Source organism: Biomphalaria glabrata, chromosome 15, assembly GCF_947242115.1.
Source record: "Biomphalaria glabrata chromosome 15, xgBioGlab47.1, whole genome shotgun sequence".
Taxonomy (NCBI): domain Eukaryota; kingdom Metazoa; phylum Mollusca; class Gastropoda; family Planorbidae; genus Biomphalaria; species Biomphalaria glabrata.
This window is the reverse complement of record NC_074725.1, coordinates 30886695-30907369: the sequence shown is the minus strand read 5'-3', so window position 1 is coordinate 30907369 and position 20675 is coordinate 30886695. Positions and strand designations below refer to the sequence as shown.

General features: G+C 38.1%; 1 protein-coding gene across 5 annotated transcripts in view; it reads right to left on the bottom strand.

The window, feature by feature from the left end:
* Positions 1-20675, bottom strand: part of LOC106074109 (uncharacterized) — a 175851-nt gene that overhangs the window by 84105 nt on the left and 71071 nt on the right. For 4 of the 5 annotated variants that reach the window (XM_056012871.1, XM_056012870.1, XM_056012872.1 and 1 more), the window contains exon 3: positions 9810-10064. The exons of the other annotated variant lie outside the window; for it this stretch is intronic. The gene's annotated coding sequence lies outside the window, so the exon portion shown is untranslated. The remainder of the gene's footprint in view (positions 1-9809; positions 10065-20675) is intronic. 5 annotated transcript variants of the gene reach the window in all.

Genomic DNA, 20675 nt, shown 5'->3' with positions numbered 1-20675 from the left:
ATAGATCTATATTTCTTTGATCCCTAGATTGGAATTCAAATGTTGTTGAAGAGTCACACTACAAGTGGGGATTCATTTCCTCTAAGTCTATAAAAACATAGACTCTCATTTTAAGTCATAGATGAAATCAAACGAGAAGAACCCACGAGTTTGGCCGTGAAATTCGTCCCTTAAGTGCGCTTGTTTTAAACTTATGGGGATGGAGAGCGTCAGTGTTACCGGAAGTAGGGACTCTTTGGGAGCACACTGAAATGATTGCAAAACAAAACCGATACAGAACACACAAACATACGCACGCGCGCGCGTATACACACACACACATACACGCGCGCTTATGCAATGTTCAGGCGCCTGAGATGACCACCTGTCTGGGCGAACCATGGACTTTACACAGCTATGGGATTTTTTTTTGGGGGGGGGGGGGGCAAATAAATACGCGATCGATCTTCTATTTCCTTCATCCACCGCCTCCGACCTCCCCTTCCCTAAAGCCTTTTTTAAAAAAAAACACCCCGTGCAATTATAGATTTTGGAGGAGGAAGCGATAAAGCTTGGGGAGGGCGGGAAACATTGGGAAAGAGGAGAAGAGGAAAGAAAAAAAGAGGGATGTAGTTCTCTTTTCTCGCGTGCAGACACGAAGAGGGATAGAGAGAAAGTGCGACATGAGGAAATACATCCTAAAAACAAAACAATAAAAAAACAAACAAAAAAAAACAACATCACACTAAGAAGAAGACGCGACAATAAATCTGTCCGGGGCCATCAGAAAGCTCTTTTCATAAAACCCTGCCGCCTGTTTAATATGGCTGACTGAGGGGGGGGGATGTGTGACGGGGCGTGAGGGGAGAAGGGGGCGTGGGGGGGGGGGCTATGAGTTGTCTGGGATATCTATTTTTTTGTCTTCTTCATCCAAGAGATTGCGAAGCTCCTCGTGAGACAGCGGCGCCCTTCCAATACAAAACTTAACAATGGACAGAGATGAATGGTTAGACAGTAGCTACTGACATTGACCCCCACCCCCCACACTTTTTCCCCCTTCTACTTACCCTACCCCCCAACCCAAAAGAATTTTTTAAAAAAAGTAATAAACTCAACTGTGCTTAATAAAGGAACTCAACATCTCAAAGTGTCACTTTTTACCCAAGAAGTGGCGGAATGGAAACCGATGCGTTTTTTTTTCCTTAAAAGTTAACTCATGCACTAAACTATAAATAAAGTCTAAATGTTTTCACTGAACGATATAATTACTTCAAGTGCCTGTGTTTTTTTTAACGTTTAATCTTTAAAATGTATGTGTGTGTGTGTGAGTGAGAGAGAGAGAGAGAGAGAGAGGGAGAGAGAGAACAACATGAGAACCACTTCACTTTCTTGTGATGTCAATCTAATAATGTTCAAACATCGGGCCAGAACGTTGATACTCTTCACGATGTTTACCTCCTATGACGTCATTTGTTGACATTAACTACGACCCAATACAACCGTGTTTTCTTGTTTGTTTTTTCTCCTGTGTTTTTTCTCTCGCGGTTGATTCTATGTTTATACCCCTTCATTTAAATATCACATGCACTTTTAAGCCGCTAGCCACGTGACCTCCCCCCCCCCCTCTCCGTCTTTGATGTCAAATGCTGTAAATAAGAGAATAGAGATAAGAGGTATGGGGAGAAGAGAGGAGAAATAATGGGAAAAACAAAGAGAAGTGGGGGGCAGAGGAAATGGTGGTGGAAACAAAAGGAGAAAGAAGAGTGGAAAAAGATTAGGCCCTTCTCTGTTTAACTCTTTCTCTCCGTTATTATTTAACACGTTCTGGTGGAATCAACATTGGTATCGTCAGTTAGGAGAGAAAGAGTTAAAGAAGTAATGTTTGACTTTCTATTTTTACTAACAGGATATTTCAATGCATGTTATTATCTATTTTACACGTTCTTGTAGCTTGCTTCAACTCTTGATGTGCGAAGTTTCTAATATTTAGATTACTATATACATATATTACTATATAGATTACGACTTTAAATAAAAAAACTAAAAAAAAAAAACTTTCCGATAATCTTTAAGTTTAGTAGTACAACTTTATGGAGTGGTGGTTGAGCACTTGTTAATTGTATTCTTACACCTATAGATCTAGTTTAAATCTTGTGGAATTAGTTTATGTGTTTTTCGTAACAATACCTCTATTCAAGTCAGAACTTCACGGAAGTCGGGTGGGCGGAACCTGGACGCTGAACTCAAAAACGGCTCTAACGTTGTTGTTGATGTTGTGTTGTTTTTGTTTGTTTTTTTTTTTGGAAATTCAACAGTTGCTGTATAACAGAGAGAAAAGAGTTACTAGCGCGTTGGCCACATTGGGGAAAACTCTGGTTTGACCGTTATCCATTTTTTAAAGTAAAAAATAAATAAAAGTAAAATTTGGCTTGAGTACTAGACTTAGATCTAGAGCCAACAACGGTTTCTAAAGGACTATCTCGTTCGGGAATTTCCGAATGTAAGGCATTATTGATTCAAGAGTTTAATAAATTAATCTTCAGGAAAATTTGCGAACCGTCTTTAAAGTCTAAATTTAAAGGCTTAGATCTATATTATTGGAATTATTCAAGAAAAAAAAAGTTGTTTATTAAATTTAAAGTTACTTTAGGTTTATGGATATATTATCTGTTGGTGACAGTGTCGCATAATTTTTGGTAGCCTACACCCCCCATAGAAACCACGGACCCCCCCCCCCACACACACACTTTTTGTTTCTCGTACCTGCTTATCGAGTTAATAGGTAAGCTTCACAAAGGTTTTGACACACACTAAACCACAAACTGTTCATCTTGCTAGAGGCGTAGTATGGCATCATTATTATGATATTTAATATCAAAGTTATCCTAAGTATTAAATAGATTTTTAAAGTTTTTTTTTAAGTCAAAAGGATTTGCCATATTATGTATATAATAAATAAACCAATTAATTAGTGTCGTGTTTCCTGCGTACTCATTTATGTCTGTCGCCCACCTGTGAAGGGCAGTGTCTGAACTACTGATTATGATTAGCTGTCTGTTTGTTTTCTTTCTAAGTCCAGGGAAAAAGGTTCCAGGTAGACACTGTCCACCTGTTTCAACAAACATGTATATCCATGAAAGCAGAAATGGTATATGAGTTGGTGACTGGCTTACGAAAAAATTTTAGATATTTTTTAGAAAGTTTTTTGTTTTGTCTTTTAAAACAACTCGGTTTGTTTATAGTTCATGGTAAGGTCAATTAGTGAAAGTTCAAACTCTCTCCCCCCCCCCCCCCCCAACACCTTTTTTATTCCTATTTATGTACAGTCGTTGCATTGAAGCTCCACAAATCTGGTCAACGAAACCATGGTAGGCGTATTATTTTGTTAATATGGAATTTTCAATGTTTTTTTTTTTAAAACTACTCTGTTGGTTTTTAGTTCATGATATGGTCAGTTCGAGCAATTAACCCACTTTCTAATCGACTCAATATACCCCCCCCCCTTTCTCCTCAACCCTGTTAAAGTACATTAGGAATCTAGTGCAGACTAAAAAAAGATTGTTTTAGGAAAAAAAAATCTCGATTTATATGCTTTGAAAACACGACTAAGCTGATTATTCTAAATGAAAACAGATCACAGGGTTAGTCTGAGTGTTTACTACCAAAATTAGCCTCAACCTCTACATACTATAATTCAAACGTTGAGTAAATGTGAGCCTCCGCCAACATGGTACATGTTTAAACAAACATGATTCGTTTTTTTTTTTTTGTTTTTGTTATGTGTGTGTGTGTCTTTCTTGAAACGCCCAACGCTTACCAGACACACGTAGACACACACACGCACGGCACACATATACGATATCCCTCTCAGTACACACACAATACTCGTCACACACATATACACTCATACCCCCTCCCCTCTCTCACGTCAATGTTGATTGATTAACTTTTCTCTCCCTCCTGCCAACATCTTCAACCCTTTAATCAATTCCGCCGCCTCCCCTCCCCCCACCCCACCCTTCACCCTCTTCAGTCTTTCCAATTAGCCCCTCCCACCCCACACTTTCTCACCCCCTCCCTCCCTCCTGTTCTCGTCTTCGATTAAGCTTGAGCCTGTCCCCCCACTCCCACCATTAAATGAAAGAAGAACCAGACTCCTGAGATCAGAACGAAGAAGCTGGACTCATCCTAAGACATCCTTCTATCAAGCCAGCTCTTCCTACTTCCGTCCCTAGATTAGTTGAATTCTTATTGTCGTTTCTTTTCGCAGAAGAATTGATTAGGGATAACCCACTTTTTTCAGCAGATCACATTAACACGTTGTTTTCTATTATTAAAAAAAAACAAAAAAAAAAAACTATTCAATATGTTATTACAAATTTACTTTCGCTTGAAATCTTTTATCAGAACATTTTGGTCTGATTAACAGATGGGTCAAATCTGTTTCAACGAGAACGCTTAACGCGAGAGTCACGTTCCTAGGACAAACGACCAAACGTCGCCAATTCCCCAATGTTTGCCAGGAACCCATCAGGGTAGTCCTAAAAATCCCGAAATTCAAATATCCAAGTCTTCACAAGGATTCGAACTCAAAACTCCTCGGTTATATGTTGTACTTTCTTTTTTTTTTTTTGTTTCTAACATACTTGGGACTTTCATTCATCTAGGAACAATAAGAAGGCGTGGTGGTTGAATGGGTAAAGCGGTTGGCTTCCAAACCGGAGGGTCTTGGGTTCGAATCCTGGAGAAGACTGGTATTTTTAATTAAGTGATCTTTAGGGTGCCTCTGGTGCCTCTCTACCCAGCTCTAATGGGTAACTGACATAAGCTGGAAAAAAGTAAAGACCGTTGGTCGTTGTGCTGGCCAAATGACACCCTCGTTAATCATGGACACAATCAGATGACCTTTATATCATCTGTCCTACAGATCAGAAAGGGGGAACTTAACAAGTTAAAAAGGGGGAGGGCTGAGTGGTAAAGCGCTTGGCTTCTGATGTCGAAAGTTTTCAAACTCTCATAAATCCTAATCAACAAATTGTAGTGTATTCCTTTTTTAAAATCCTTTGCAATATAGTCTACTCATTATCTTACACGATTAGGCAGAAAAACGCTTAGGTTGGCGGCAACTGAGAAATCAGCTGTTTATTTAGGACGCCAACTTGGTTTCCAATAGTTTCATAAGACAACCAAATACTGGGTGATACAAACTTGTTTTTCTTTTTTTTTTCTTTGTAAGGATAAGTCATTAGCTCGAAATAAATAGATACGAATCTATAATACAAACGTTAAGTCGGTCCTTCTATAGTCTATACGGTTCAAAAACTTGGAGAGTCACTAAAACAAATATGGAAAAGCTCCAGACCTTTGTTAACAGATGCTCGATCGCATATTTATTTGGTGCCCCCCCCCCCCCCCAAAAAAAAAAAAAAAAGAATTTGAAGTTTTTCATATTGCTATGATTATCGTCAAAATCTCCAGTTGTAGAGTTTCACACTCAAAAGTTAACCACATTATCTGCTCTTTGTTTACTCTTTGATATTTGAAGTAATTATACTGTCAATTTGTGGGAGAGAGACAAAGGCCCAAGTTATCAAAAAAGCGAAAGTGGAGCTGGATAGGACACACCCTGCGAAATCCAGCTACCAAAGTTGCAAGGCACTTGATTGGAATCCGCAAGGAAAGAAGAAAGTGGACAGACCCAAGCAAACATGGGAGAGGTCAGTCATCAGCTAACAGGGGTTCTCAACCTGTGGGTCGCGACCCGCTTGGGGGTCGATTGACGATTTGCCAAGGGTCGCCTAAGACCATCGAAAATATGGATTGTTATTGTCTATTCTTCTATTGCTGTATGTGTGTGTGTGGGGGGGGGGGGTCGCGTCAGAGTGGGGGATTGTAAAAAGGGGTCGCCGATCTTAAAAGGTTGAGAACCGCTGAGCTAAACTAAGGATACTGGAATGACATGGGAGCAGATGAAGAAAGCTGCTCGGAACCGAGTTCGGTGGAGAGGTGTGGATGCGGCCCTATGCTCCCCTGGGAGTGCACAGGATTAAGTCAGTAAGTCACAACCTATACAATTCACAAGGTGTACAATTACACGTTGTTGTTGTTGTTTTATTAATATAACCCTAAAATATCCCCCCCAGCCAGAAAAAAAAAAAGCTATTTTATGCACATGGGTCTTTACTTATTTGAAATACCGGTACACGCAAAAACGCCAGATGAAATAAACTATCTTGTTTCATTATGAAATCTCTAAATTATCAAGTTTTAAAAGAAATATCTACATAAACGTTTATGCCTCTTTTATTACGAGCTTGGTAAACATACAAATCTCTTTTTAATGGCTTCCTTTGAGGAACTGACCTAATTCTGTCGTGTAAGCTTTTTCTTTCCTAAGTATTAGAAAAGAGTTCTTAAAAAACTGTACCCAGGGAAGAAGAAACAGAAACAAACATTGCTTTAAACTCCAACGAACTGAAAACATAAAAGCTAGTTCAAATCAAATACTCCACACACCATCATTGAATTACGAAAAATTAACAATACAAATCGAAATTAAAACAATTGTGTTTTCTGCATGTAAGAGCTTATGTAAAGTAATATTTAAAGTAGTAGTTTAGAGTAGTAGTGCAAATGAAACTACAAGAGCGGAGATCATGGGCATATCCAGGGGAAACCCCCCCCCCCCCCGGAAATGAAAATCCCCCCGGGGGGTGGGGGGTCGGAGTTTATTGACTGATTTTTTGCCTTGATTTTGTTTATTTTAGGTGAGATTCTAATACTAAACCATCACTTGCCCTGACATATATATTAACTCTTTCTCTCAGTAATTATTTACCACATTCTGCTGGAATCAACGCTGGTATCGTCAGTTAGGAGAGAAAGAGTTAAAGCAGCGATAGGGACCACATTGTTTGGAGTTCCTGCTAGGCTTAGATGTCGAATCGAAGGGTCCATGGTTCAAGGCTGTTCCTTACATCGATATATGTAAATCACCATTTTCTCTCATAAAAATGTGTGTCCCTAGTGCTACCTTTATATAGGTGGTATGTAGGCATCATTCACAGTTTCAGTACCTAACTTCACATTCGCGTCTGCTTGCACACGCACGAGATAAAGAAAAACAAACAAACAAGGTTACAAATACAGTTTGTGTGGAAAAACAAACTCAAAATCGGCCCCCGAAGTGGTCCACCCAGGCAGGTAAAAAGGCAGGTTTAAATATTTTCAGAAAGACCATCAGAATGAAATTCTATCAAAGATAAATGACAGAGAGGATCGGATCAAGAAGGTTGACAGATCTTGTGTGGTGCCCCGCGAGCCAGCAGACCAAAGGATAGAAGAAAGTGAATGTGAAGTTAGATGTGAACCTGGCCTAACTAATGTCTTATAATGAATATCTAATTGATCTAATTGTTTTGTAAAGGGTCAATCTCTTATTCAAATCCTCAAGGAAAAAACATTTCTGTAAAAAAAAAAAAAAAAAAAAAAAAAAAATTAGTTCGGTGTTCTATTGCCATAGTATACATACTACTGCAGTTTACGCGACATTTATGAAAACCTACTTATTAATTGTTGTTTTAAATTATGTCCAACTAATATGCATATTAAATAAATTTTTCTCTTTAAAAAAAAAGAAAACATTTTTTTTTTTGTGTAAATGTAGTAAATAGTATGACAGAACTTAACTTAGCAATGCAAATGTAAAAAAAAATATTTTGACAAAATTTAGAACCATTTGCATAAATGAGTTTAAAATGTGATGGATGGTAATCTAAAGAGCCTGCCGTGTTTGTTACTATAAATAGTGAATAGTTGTAAAAGTAGTGTATTTTTAATGAAAAAACTGCTTGCAGTGATTTTAAAAATGTGATTTTTTTCGCTTTCAGAAAAGAAAAAAGTAGCCGTTGCATCAAAAATTTGAAACATCTAAAATATTATGATGTCGGATTTTCACTATCTTTTCTAGTTTGAGAGAGAAAGAGAGAGAGAAAGAGAGAGAGAGAGAGAGAGAGAGAGGAGAAAGAGAGAGAAAGAGAGAGATAAAGGGGTGGGGGAGAAAAAAGTAAGATTTATACATAGAGAGAGACCGAGAGGAACAGATGAAAGAAATAAAGACAGAGAGAGAAATAGAGAGAGACAGAGAAAGGAGTGATAGAGAAGATTTTGAGAGCCACTGTACAATACAACAGAGTTATTCATCCTTTTTTCTATCTCTTATTATTCTTAACATTTGTCTAGAAAGATCTTGACAAGGGCATTAATCACATCGCGCTGACGTAACATTTTAAAGTAATGTCACATAGAACACAAGAGTACAAATGTTTTTTTAAGAAAATTATTTCTTGTTTTGGTGAATGTGTGTGCGTGTGTGTGTGCGCGCGTCTCTGTGAAGTATATGCGCTAAAATAAAATTACTCGGTGACAATCCGTTAGTTTAAACTTTGTTTTTTTTAATTAATTTATTTGTTTGTTTTTTTTTAAATAATAGTGTTTTGCATAATTGAAAAAATAAAATTAAGTTATCACCAAAACATTAGAAGAAAAGAATGTAGCTGCGAAACCGTGATTGGAGTGAATGATAGAGCATTCGATGTGGAGAAAGTGGCGCGAATTTAATTATAGAACTGGGCTGTAAGATTTGTTTCAACTATAGTTTTTGAAATTTGCATAATTCATTTAAAGTAATGTATTATTTCCTCATCATTTTAATGAGCGAAATTTAGATCTATTTTGGGATTTACACGATACATACAGTTTACATTAACCTAACAATAACAGATAGAAGCATAGAAAAAGAATAAAGGAATGTGAAGAAACGGGAAGATACAAGGTAACTTACAGAAATTGACCAGACGAACGTAAGGAGTTTATTTATTTATTTTTTTATAAATATCTAAACTAAACAATGTCAAGGACGCCATGATGAAAGATAGCTGTTGACAACTAAATAATAAAAAAATAAATAATTTGTGCTACAAACATTCACATTTATGTTTTTTCCATATTGCAAACAGGAACTTAAAATATGAACGAGTAAACAAAGAGCAGATAATGTGGTCAACTTTTGAGTGTGAAAATCCACAACTGGAGATTTTGACAATAAACTAAACAATATGAAGAGCTTCAAATTCTTTTTTTTTTTAAATATGCTTACCAACACTTTATTTACACACCGGATACAATTAAAAGGTTGCTATTTATAGGCTCATCGCCATGTACTAGCATCTCATATAGACTACTTATAGAGAGTCTCTACGTGGAAAATTTGTTATACAGGGCAGAGTACTTAAAATTAATAGTCATCAGACTATTTGCATTCTATTACAATCTATAGATGTAAATCTATTTTTTTGTTAATGTGCTCTCGTTTTTTGTTTATCTAGATCAGGGGTTCTCAACCTGTGGATCGCGACCCCCTTGGGGGGGGGTCGATTGATTATTTGCCAGGGGTCGCCTAAGACCATCGAAAATATGGATTGCTATTGTCTACTCTTCTGTTGCTGTATGTGTGTGTCGGCGGGGGGGGGGGGGTCGCGGCAGAGTGGGGGATTGTAAAAAGGGATCCCCGAGCTCAAAAGGTTGAGAACCGCTGATCTAGATGTATTTAACCAATGAGGCTAACATGAGTTTACGAAACTCAGTAGTCAAAAAAGAGGATTATAGAGAGGGAATATAACTAAGATCGAAGGAGGCCAATACTGATGATGATGAATATATATATATATCATTATTAAGATGATGATGACTAAATGATATATGTTCGAAATGCATGTTTTAAACGAAAAATAAATGTCATAGTCATGTTGGATATGTGAAATTCAAATTACCTTTAAAATGAAAGGAAATCGAAACAGGAAGTAATCCAATGATGTTCCGGTTCTGGTATCCGATGACGATAACTGGTAAGTCACAGGTGCCTGTTACTTACTAGGACGAACAAGGCGGGTGGTGGTCGCGGCGGCGTTCCAGAGGTTTAGATCCGAGGGGGTCACGGGTTTAATCCGGCGTGGCCTCGCTCGCACACGTCGATGTATGATGTAACGAGCGTTACATGTCCACAGGTGGCGCCGCTGCTCGTGGTCCTGGTGGTGAGAAACACAAGACGAAACGTTATGGCCAGCTAAACAAAAAAAGTACAGAAAAGCGGTGCGTGTATGTGTGTGTATACATACGTGAACTACGTGTGTTTATGTGAAAGGTGTGCGTGTGTGTGTGCGCGCGCGCATGACAGACGAAGTGCCCGGGATCAATGTCAGCGTAACGGGGCCAGGTCATAGTGTCCTTGTACGATAGCAGTGCGAGTGTGTGTGTGTGTGTGTGGAGCTCGAGAGAGAGTGATAGAGGAACGTAACTGATGTGAGATTACAGAAACATGGCTACGTGATGTATGTTACACACACCCACACACACAAGAGATATAGATCATATCAGACAAACACACACGCACACACGCTCAAGCACAACGCATATACAAACGTTAATGCAAGTGATAACATGAAAGAACAACCGAGAACCCCCCCAAGTCTGCCCTATCAAACCAACGGTCACACATTTCCCACACTGCATGCTAAAGACAAACATTTTTTTTTCTCTTCTAAACAAACCAACGTATGGAGTGATCACCCAAAAATGAATCTTCTTTCTAAAGCCAAACTGAACCAGCAGCTAAGCCAGTTCGTTCGGGAATAAAAAAAAAACAACAAAAAAAAAAAAAACTCGTAGATCTCATAGCATTAATTGGATAAGTAGCTCGAATAAAAATTTGTCTCCCTTTGTCAAAGGTAAATGTTACATGTGTTTAAATTGCCTCCCTTGTTAAAAGAAAATGTTACACTTCTCCAACGTAACAAAACAACTGGCAGAAGTTCAGGAAGCCGACAACATTTTATGCAATCGCCAGGGGACACAACCGTTCTGCATCAAAAATATTTGTGCTTACTTTTTTTCTTGTTTGTTCGTTTTTGTTTTTTGTTTTTTGATAAAAAAAATATAAGTATAATTATGTTTAAAAACGGGCGCATGAGTTCAGCAACCTTAGGGCCAAAAAACTCAGCTTTTATTATTTAAAAACTCAAGGTCATCTGAAGAAGTCTAAAAAAAACAACAAAAGTTGTGAAAAAAGCTTCAGTTCACAAGTTAATAAAGTAGAGCCATCTTAGGCTGTAGCTCCTGGTTGCGTTGAACACTGAACACTGAAGCTGAAAGAAGAGTCAAAGCCTTTGACAGTAAATGCTACACAATAACGCTGAGTATCGGATACCAGGAAAAGAAGACAGACGAGTTTGTACTGCTACAAGTCAACACTCTGGCTGGAGAAAAAAAAAAGAAGGAAGAACTAAATACGAGATGAAAGCTGAGCTGGTTTGATCATATTGTAAGACAGGACTCACTGTCAAAAGTCATTCTTCTAGATACATTCGAGGGAGCACGAGGAAATGGCCGTCCAGAGAATGGCTGACTGGACAACGTAAAAGAATGAACCGGCCTCTCTCTTGATGTCCTGCTAAGGACAACTGCTGACCTGGAAAAGTGGAGGGATTTGTTTAGTCTAAATGTCACAGCACCCCTACCACGAAAATCAAAGCACAGATGATATACAATTTGTCCCAAAAACTTGAATAAATCTGGAAACAACTTTAAAATCTGCTTGCCATTTAATATGCATGCGTGCTTCCACCTATTTTTTTTATCGGTCTTCAACCTCTTTATATACCGTCATATTCCAGCAATTTAAAAGACGATAGTACCAAATGTATTTACTTAGAATGGCTGTCTACTGGTGTGGCAAGCGCTGTCGTCTAGATGACCCCTGGTGCGAACCCTACCCACAGACATTCAATAGGATTAAGATGTAATAATTTTCAAGGAACATTCTAAATATATATAAAAACAAAGGAAACACACACTATAGCATGCCTGTTGCAAGGAACTTAACAGCAGGTTAAAACATATACCTCAATGATGTGTGACATTAGCCCCATTGATGTTGGTGACAGTACAATATGATGTACAAGACAAATACAACGCTTTCATGGCATATAACACAACGATAAATGAGACATAAACCCCAAAGACGGTCTTGTGAAAAAAAAAACCTAAGATGCTCTTGTGACATAAACATCAAAAATGTTCTGGTGATATAAACCCCAAAGATGTTATGGTGACATAAACCCGAAAGATGTTCTGGTGACATAAACCCCCAAGAATTTCTGGTGACATAAACCCCAAAAATGTTCTGGTGACATAAATCCCCAAGAAGTTCTGGTGACATAAACCCCAAAGAAGTTCTGGTGACATAAACCCCAAAAAGATGTTCTGGTGACATAAACCCCCAAAAAGATGTTCTGGTGACATAAACCACAAAAGATGTTCTGGTGACATAAACCCAAAAAAAAATGTTCTGGTGACATAAACCCCAAAAAATGTTCTGGTGACATAAACCCACAAGAAGTTCTGGTGACATAAACCCCAAAAATGTTCTGGTGACATAAACCCCAAAAAGATGTTCTGGTGACATAAACCCCAAAAAGATGTTCTGGTGACATAAACCCCAAAAGATGTTCTGGTGACATAAACCCCCAAAAAATGTTCTGGTGACATAAACCCCAAAAAATGTTCTGGTGACATAAACCCACAAGAAGTTCTGGTGACATAAACCCCAAAAATGTTCTGGTGACATAAACCCCAAAAGATGTTCTGGTGACATAAACCCCAAAGATATTCTGGTGACATAAACCCGAAAAATGTTCTGGTGCTATAAACCCCAAAGTTATTCTGGTGACATAAACCCGAAAAATGTTCTGGTGACATAAACCCCAAAAATGTTCTGGTGACATAAACCCCAAAAGATGTTCTGGTGACATAAACCCCAAAAGATGTTCTGGTGACATAAACCCCAAAGATATTCTGGTGACATAAACCCGAAAAATGTTCTGGTGCTATAAACCCCAAAGTTATTCTGGTGACATAAACCCGAAAAATGTTCTGATGACATAAACCCCAAAAGATGTTCTGGTGACATACGAACAAATGATGCTACACAACCAAAAAAAAAAAAAAAGACATACATTTTGAAGAACTTTGTATTATAAAACCCACTTATCTGAAAATATAATTCCTAAAGATTTATGTGACATTTATCCCAAAGATGAATGTCATATGTCATGGACAACGAGACAGTCTGTACTAAAACCTACACGTAATAGCTAATGTCACTGGCTTAAGTTGCAAGTAATTAAAGCCAGAGGCAATGACCTCAATGACAGCGATATTTTTAAAAAATGCCAACAAAAGGAAAAAAAGCTATGTTGGTCATATCAATACCACTAGCCTGATTATGCCATGAAAACCAATGATTTGATTTAGTATGTACATAATTCATTGGTAAACATGAAAGACTGAATTTAGAAAGAGAGAGAGGGGGGGGGGAGAGAGAGGAGAACGACAGTGTAAGAAAGAAGGAGGGTAAGAAGAGAGTAAGAGAACGAGAGAAAAGAGAGTAGAGAGTGGGGAAAGAAAGGGAAAGAAAATGGAGAAAGAGGAGAGAGTGAAAGAAAGTGTGGGGGGTGGAGAGATAGGGGGAGAAAGAGTGAGAGAAAGTGGAGGATAATAGTAAGAGAGATAGAGAAGAAAGAGAGAGAAAGAGAGTGACTGAAATAGAAAGAGAAGAAGAAGAGAGTGAAAGAGAAAGTCGTGTCAGAGAGAAGAAAGAGAGTGAGAGAAAGTAGAGACAGAGAGAAGAGAGTGAGAGAAAGTAGAGACAGAGAGAAGAGAGTGAGAGAAAGTAGAGACAGAGAGAAGAGAGTGAGAGAAAGTAGAGACAGAGAGAAGAGAGTGAGAGAAAGTAGAGACAGAGAGAAGAAAGAGAGTGAGAGAAAGTAGAGACAGAAAGAAGAGAGCGAGAGAAAGTGGAGAGAGAGAGAGAGAGAAGAAAGAGAGTGAGAGAATGAGAGTGAGAGAAAGAGTGAGAGAAAGAGTGAGAGAGAGAGAGAAAGTGGTGACAGAGAAGAAAGAGTGTCAGAGAAATGAGACAGAGAAAGAGAGAGATGCGGGATGCAATATTCTTCTTTAAGAACCTCTGACACACAAACAAAGACGCTCTAAGGTTCGATTCGATTTTATTCTTCCTAAGCATTCTGTCCCTAACAAAACTAACTGAGAAATAAATGCTAATGTCCAGTCCCTGAGTGGTCCTTTTGTACGTGTGTGTGTGTGTGCAGGGGACTTGGGGGATAGGGACAAATCCTGACATAAATGTAGAGCATAAAATAGAGAGGGGGGGGGGGTTATGGAGTTCGAACGGATAAAAAGAGAAAGAAAAAAAAAAGTTAATATGGCTGTCCAGAAGTTCCGGCCAAAAAGTCCGGTCTCCGGCCAGATCAGACGATAGAGTGACCGGCAAGGCTGATGAGCTCATGAATTTTCATAGCACGCAAACGAAAAAAAAAAGAAAAAAAAAAAAAAAAAAGGTTCTCATAAGACGAGAACATAGCGAGGGTAGGGGTACTCGGAGTAAGAGGATGCTAAGGAATCAGGAACTAAATTAAGTCTAGGGACTGGTAATAGTATGTTTATGAAGATTCTGTTCTGTATAATAAACACTAGGGCGGGAGAGTCTTTGCGTAACAGGGCCATCACAGTATAACACAAGGGCTACACGCTATTCAGGATAGCATTGCTTGCGTTCATGTTTCTGATAGTGGTGTTATCAGGAGCGAGAAAATATAAACGTTATGGCAGACGGCACGTGGCCTTAGGTTGGTAAAATGTTTGACATATTTCAAATGTTCCTTCAGAAATAATTTACTTCCCTAGTCAAATCTCCGGCAGGACGACGGGAGGATTGCAGCGGGCAGGGTATGAACCCGGGACTTTTGGGAAGTTCGAACGACAGTCCAGCACAAGCAGTGGTAAGTTGTAAGCACCCCTGATCTCTACGTAATTTTGATGAAGCAAAAAAAAGAAACCAAAGAAAAAAAAAGATTTATTATTTTCCGACAATTTAAAATGCAAATAAGCCATACCAATTATTAGAACATGAATTAAGAAATAAAAAAGCAATGTGATATTACTTTCCAAATGCCACACTCACAATAAAATTCGTCTGTATGCCAATGATTTGGGAAGCTTACTCTTAGAGATGTTATGTGGAGGAACCATCTCTGTTGAACATTAGTGCCATCGCGTGCTAGAACCAAACAAAAAGGACACCAGCGGAAACCTCCCACTTTTCAGGTTTCATTCGAGAGATTGCTTGACGTCACAGCAGAGTCCCGCTGAACGAATCTCAAAGTTCAAGTCCTTTATTCTGTTCACGTTGGATCTAAGGCTGAACATATCCAAGAAAACCGATTGGTGTTTATACAAAAGGGCGCTACGTCAGCACGGGAGTACCTCCATTTGACCACCCTATTAAATGACATGACATGTACAACCCTACGCCATTACACAATGTCATCCTTTTATATACCATCATTTGATGTGTCATCTTTGCCTTCTGTTTTATTTTTCTTTATGCCTCTCAAGTCAACAGAAGTTATTTTCTCTTCTTTTTTTCAGTAATATTGTTATTAAATCAATATCTTAATACACAACAGAAAAGATAACAAAACTATGTGACTTTTTTTTTTTCAATTCAGTAGAAGATTACATTAATAAGGCTTGTCTTAGAGTCCGAAGGAGATGGAGAGAGACAGTGACCAAGAAGGCTATGGATAGCGAAAGAACATGGGCCTCAGCCCTGGGAAGAAAAACGGTCAATGCGAAAAATGGCCAGCTTCTCTGTCACCGAAGCAAAAGCCACCTTAACCTGCGCTATTGGACGGGAGTGTCTCTCCAAAATAGGGCTCCGCAGCCACAAGAGGAAGTGTGCGAGATGAACCATAGTCGTTCTACGACTGAAGGAGGCTAATGATGTAGAGTCCAAAGATTCGTGAGGAATGCAGTATTTCCCGTTGGCTGCGCAGCCCCAGCTGTGACCTACATATTTTGCCACATCCAGGGCAAGCATAACCAAAAGCACATAAGACAAAACCTTACGTTCCATGTTTTCACAACAATGAAGGTTAACATTGTTCAGAAATTGTTCAAACTTGACGATCATTAGGTTGTCTATTGTTCTCTGTTGTAGACAAATGTACGTACAAATGTGTTATACATGCCAAACGAACGAAGTCCTTGAAATTGGGATTCTTTCGAAGAGAAACATAATGAAAATAATGTTCAATTCATACGAAATATGATTTTAACGAATGATGTAGGAAAACAGGTGGAGGTATTTTTATTATTTCGCAGGCTTTCATCTATATGTAATACTTCATTGATTAAGAACATGTTTTTCGACGCAGCATAATAGTTTTCATCTCACAGAAAAAACAAACATGTTTTTGGGTGGAAAACACGAGAAAATATTTCAGTGATCTCGTCTGCTAACCAGTTTATCGTACAGCGCAGTGAACGTTTACCAAACTGCTTTGATCTGGTTATGACACGAGCGTGTACACATGCTATCGGGAATTCGGGTTAGGACTCCATAAGCCCAGGGCTATTCCATACCGACGCTCTATTCCAGGACTAGTGTTTATATTTTTAAAAGGTTTTGGGGGAAAAAAAGGGGGGGAGGGAGTAGGGGGGGGGGGTCAATATTTGAAACTTTTTCGGGCGGGACCTTTGTGCCAGTCGAGTATTACAGTTCGGATAAACATTGTGTCGGGGACACATCAAATCGATACGCCTGACAATCTCTCAACGTATGCCTGGATTAAACGGATGTATAAGATATATAACCAAATGCATGAACTGTTTGTAAAATGTTTGTTTGTTTGTAAAATGTTTGTTTGTTTGTAAAAATGTTTTACATGTTTCGGATGTTCCTTCAGAGTTGAAGATAATTACTTCCTAGTCCAAACCTCCCGCAGGACGACGGGGGATGGGAGCGGGCAGGGTTTGAACCCGGGACCATCGATAAATCTGAACGACAGTCCAGCGCGCAAACCGCACGACCAGGCAGCCATCCATGAACTGATGAAATGATGTAACGGATGTTTGGATACAGCCGATGTTTAAATATAACGCCTGGATACAACGGATGCCTCGATGTATAACCATCGCGGAAGTCTGGATGGAAAACAGAGGCGGCCTTAGCAGTGCACGAGGACCCGGTAGACTGGCGTAAAACGGGTCCGGATTATTGGTAACGACGGACAGACTGTGACCAACAAAAAAAAAAATATCTTTATAGCGGGAGCTTCCACAAGGCGCGGGGCTTGGGGTGGTTGGCCCACTCGCCACCCCAAAAGGCCGCCTCTGATCGAGGCCAATCGTTATAGTAGCCTGGCTGCAGACGTGTGACGTGGCAAAGCAGGGTCAGTTGAGAACCAATAACTCGACAATTGGTCTCGCTCTGATACAATGGATGCCTGGATACTATTTTAAAAAAATGTCTGGATACAATTTACAAAAAAAATGTCTGGATACAATTTACAAAAAAATATCTGGATACAATTTACAAAAAAATATCTGGATACAATTTACAAAAAAATATCTGGATACAATTTACAAAAAAATATCTGGATACAATTTACAAAAAAATATCTGGATACAATTTACAAAAAAATATCTGGATACAATTTACAAAAAAATATCTGGATACAATTTACAAAAAAATATCTGGATACAATTTACAAAAAAATATCTGGATACAATTTACAAAAAAATATCTGGATACAATTTACAAAAAAATATCTGGATACAATTTACAAAAAAATATCTGGATACTATTTACAAAAAAATATCTGGATACTATTTACAAAAAAATGTCTGGATACTATTTACAAAAGATGTCTGGATAATATTTACAAAAAAATGTCTGGATACTATTTACAAAAAAATATCTGGATACAATTTACAAAAAAATATCTGGATACAATTTACAAAAAAATATCTGGATACAATTTACAAAAAAATATCTGGATACAATTTACAAAAAAATATCTGGATACTGTTTACAAAAAAATGTCTGGATACTATTTACAAAAGATGTCTGGATAATATTTACAAAGCATAACTGTAAATTATTTACAAAAGATGTCTAAATACTATTTGCAAAGGATGTCTGGATACAGTTTACAAAGAATGTCTGGATACAAACTAAGATAACTTCGTGTCTTGCTGTGAGCTGGATAGTCTGCATATTCTCGTCGGTTGAGCTTAATTTTGTTTGGTGATAGCTTAACCTGCACGGTCAAAGGTCGACCTCCTGGGTATCTTATCTGGAGTGTTGTTTTTTTTTAAGTTTTATAAGGGCAAGGAGCAGTTCAAAAGTTCTGCCATTTCAACCGTTTCAATTTGCCGTGTGCAAACAGAACGCAGACTGACGTAAAGTGTTAATATATGTTGCAGATGGAATGGCGATTGCGCCAGTTGCTATGACAACCAACAGTGTTAGCTATTCGGTTTATAGTTTTCATGTACACGCATAATTTAACAATTAAAAAAAAATGTTTCGGGGGACGTGGTGGCTGAGAGATAAAAGCGTTTGTCGAGGGGTTTCGGGTTCGAATATCGGTGAAGACTGAGATTTGTATCCTCCTCAACTCTAAAGTAGTGATAGTAGTGTTAATAGTTTTTCTTTTCACTTTGATAAATTAAATTCTAATCGTTTTTTTTTTAGGGTACACGATTTCAGTACACGTCATATCAAATGTAGTGCGTACTTGACATTGAGGAATGTGAAGGCTGTTGGTCCATGTGCAGGTCACATGACACACTCGTCAGCCGTAGCAACGTTTTTTTTTTACGTCGCCTGCCCTATAAACAAGGGTGTGAAAGGGGCTTCACTTTTATTATATCAACTCACTCTGTCTGTTTGTCTGTCTGGTAAAACGTTGGAACATGTATTTTTCTTTTAGTTCCCATTCTCGAATCAAGCTAAAACTTTTGCACAATTATTCCTTAAACCTGCCAAGACATGAATCAATAAAAAAAAAACAGTTAGTTAATTAATTATCGGTGATTAATTATTTTGTTTGATATTGAAATAAGTGGAATAAATGCTGCTTATTTAAACATCTGAATGTATATATGGATTTTATCCCCATATTACGTTTTGACACGTTTTTTTTTTCGCACTTCCCATTCTCGAATCAAGTTTAAATTTTGAATAATTATTCATAGTAGATGACAGTACTCGAATCAATCCAAAAATTAACCAATAGGTTAATCATTTAGTACTAATTAATTCATTTTGTTTTATATATAAAAAAGGGAGCCAAACCCTGCAATTATCAGATAAATTGCAATAATTAGCGTTCTTTCCTTTAGATAAGTTTTGTCTTTAAAAAGATTTTTTTTTATTGCTTTTATCATCATTATTATTATTCCGTGATATCGAACCTCTTCCTCGCGTTAAAACGCTCCGAATATAGCTTCGCTGGACGCGATCTCGGGCCTGACATCTCCCAGTGTATGGGTTGCGTTGAGTTGCCCTTTGAGCTTAATCTACTACACATTTGTTAAAGTTCAGACATGTTCGATCCGGTCTTTTCAAAGATTAACGCTTTAACCAAGGCGGTCAGAGATCACGGCACGTGGACTTCATTCGACGCTCCCAACCCTTCCCCCCCCCCATTAAAAAAAAAAGGGGCCCTGGTATTCTGAAGGGCTGTGTTATTTGATAGACTCCTGGAGAAATTCAAGGCGAAATACACACTTCCAAGGCCTACGCATTCCCTGCAGTGCATATGAGTGGAATCATTTTTATTTTAGGAAACGTCGCTTCAATATCTTATCTTATCTTATATAATACAGACGTTACTTCAAAAAAAGAAGATGATTACGTCCTACGCAATACAATTCATTTCTTGACACACTTTTTCAGGACACATTATAAATACATCATTTCTGGACACACCTGTTAAGGACACATTATAAAACTCATCTTTTCTGGACACATTATAAATACATCATTTCTGGACACATTATACGACACACCTGTTAAGGACACATTATAAAACACATATTGCTGGACACATTATAAATACATTATTTCTGGACACATGATACGACACACCTTTTCTGGACACATTATAAAACACATAACTGCTGGACACATTATAAATACATCATTTCTGGACACATTATACGACACACCTTTTCAGGACACATTATAAAACACATAACTGCTGGACACATTATAAATACATCATTTCTGGACACATTATACGACACACCTTTTCAGGACACATTATAAAACACATATCTGCTGGACACATTATAAATACATCATTTCTGGACACATGATACGACACACCTTTTCAGGACACATTATAAAACACATAACTGCTGGACACATTATCATTACATCATTTCTGGACACATTATACGACACACCTTTTCAGGACACATTATATAACACATAACTGCTGGACACATGATAAATATAAAACACATAACTGCTGGACACATGATAAATATAAAACACATAACTGCTGGACACATGATAAAACTTGTATATAGTGCCACATTATTTTATAATGCACAATGTCATGCCACATGACTTTAGCATTGCAATGATTATCTTCCAGAAATCAACGAGTGGGTGGGGGTGGGGTAGGACCTTTAAATCTTAATTGTTTGCTTTTTCTTTTTAGGCTTTCACAGTGTTACCCCTCCCCGCACACGGTTGCCCGATCCTG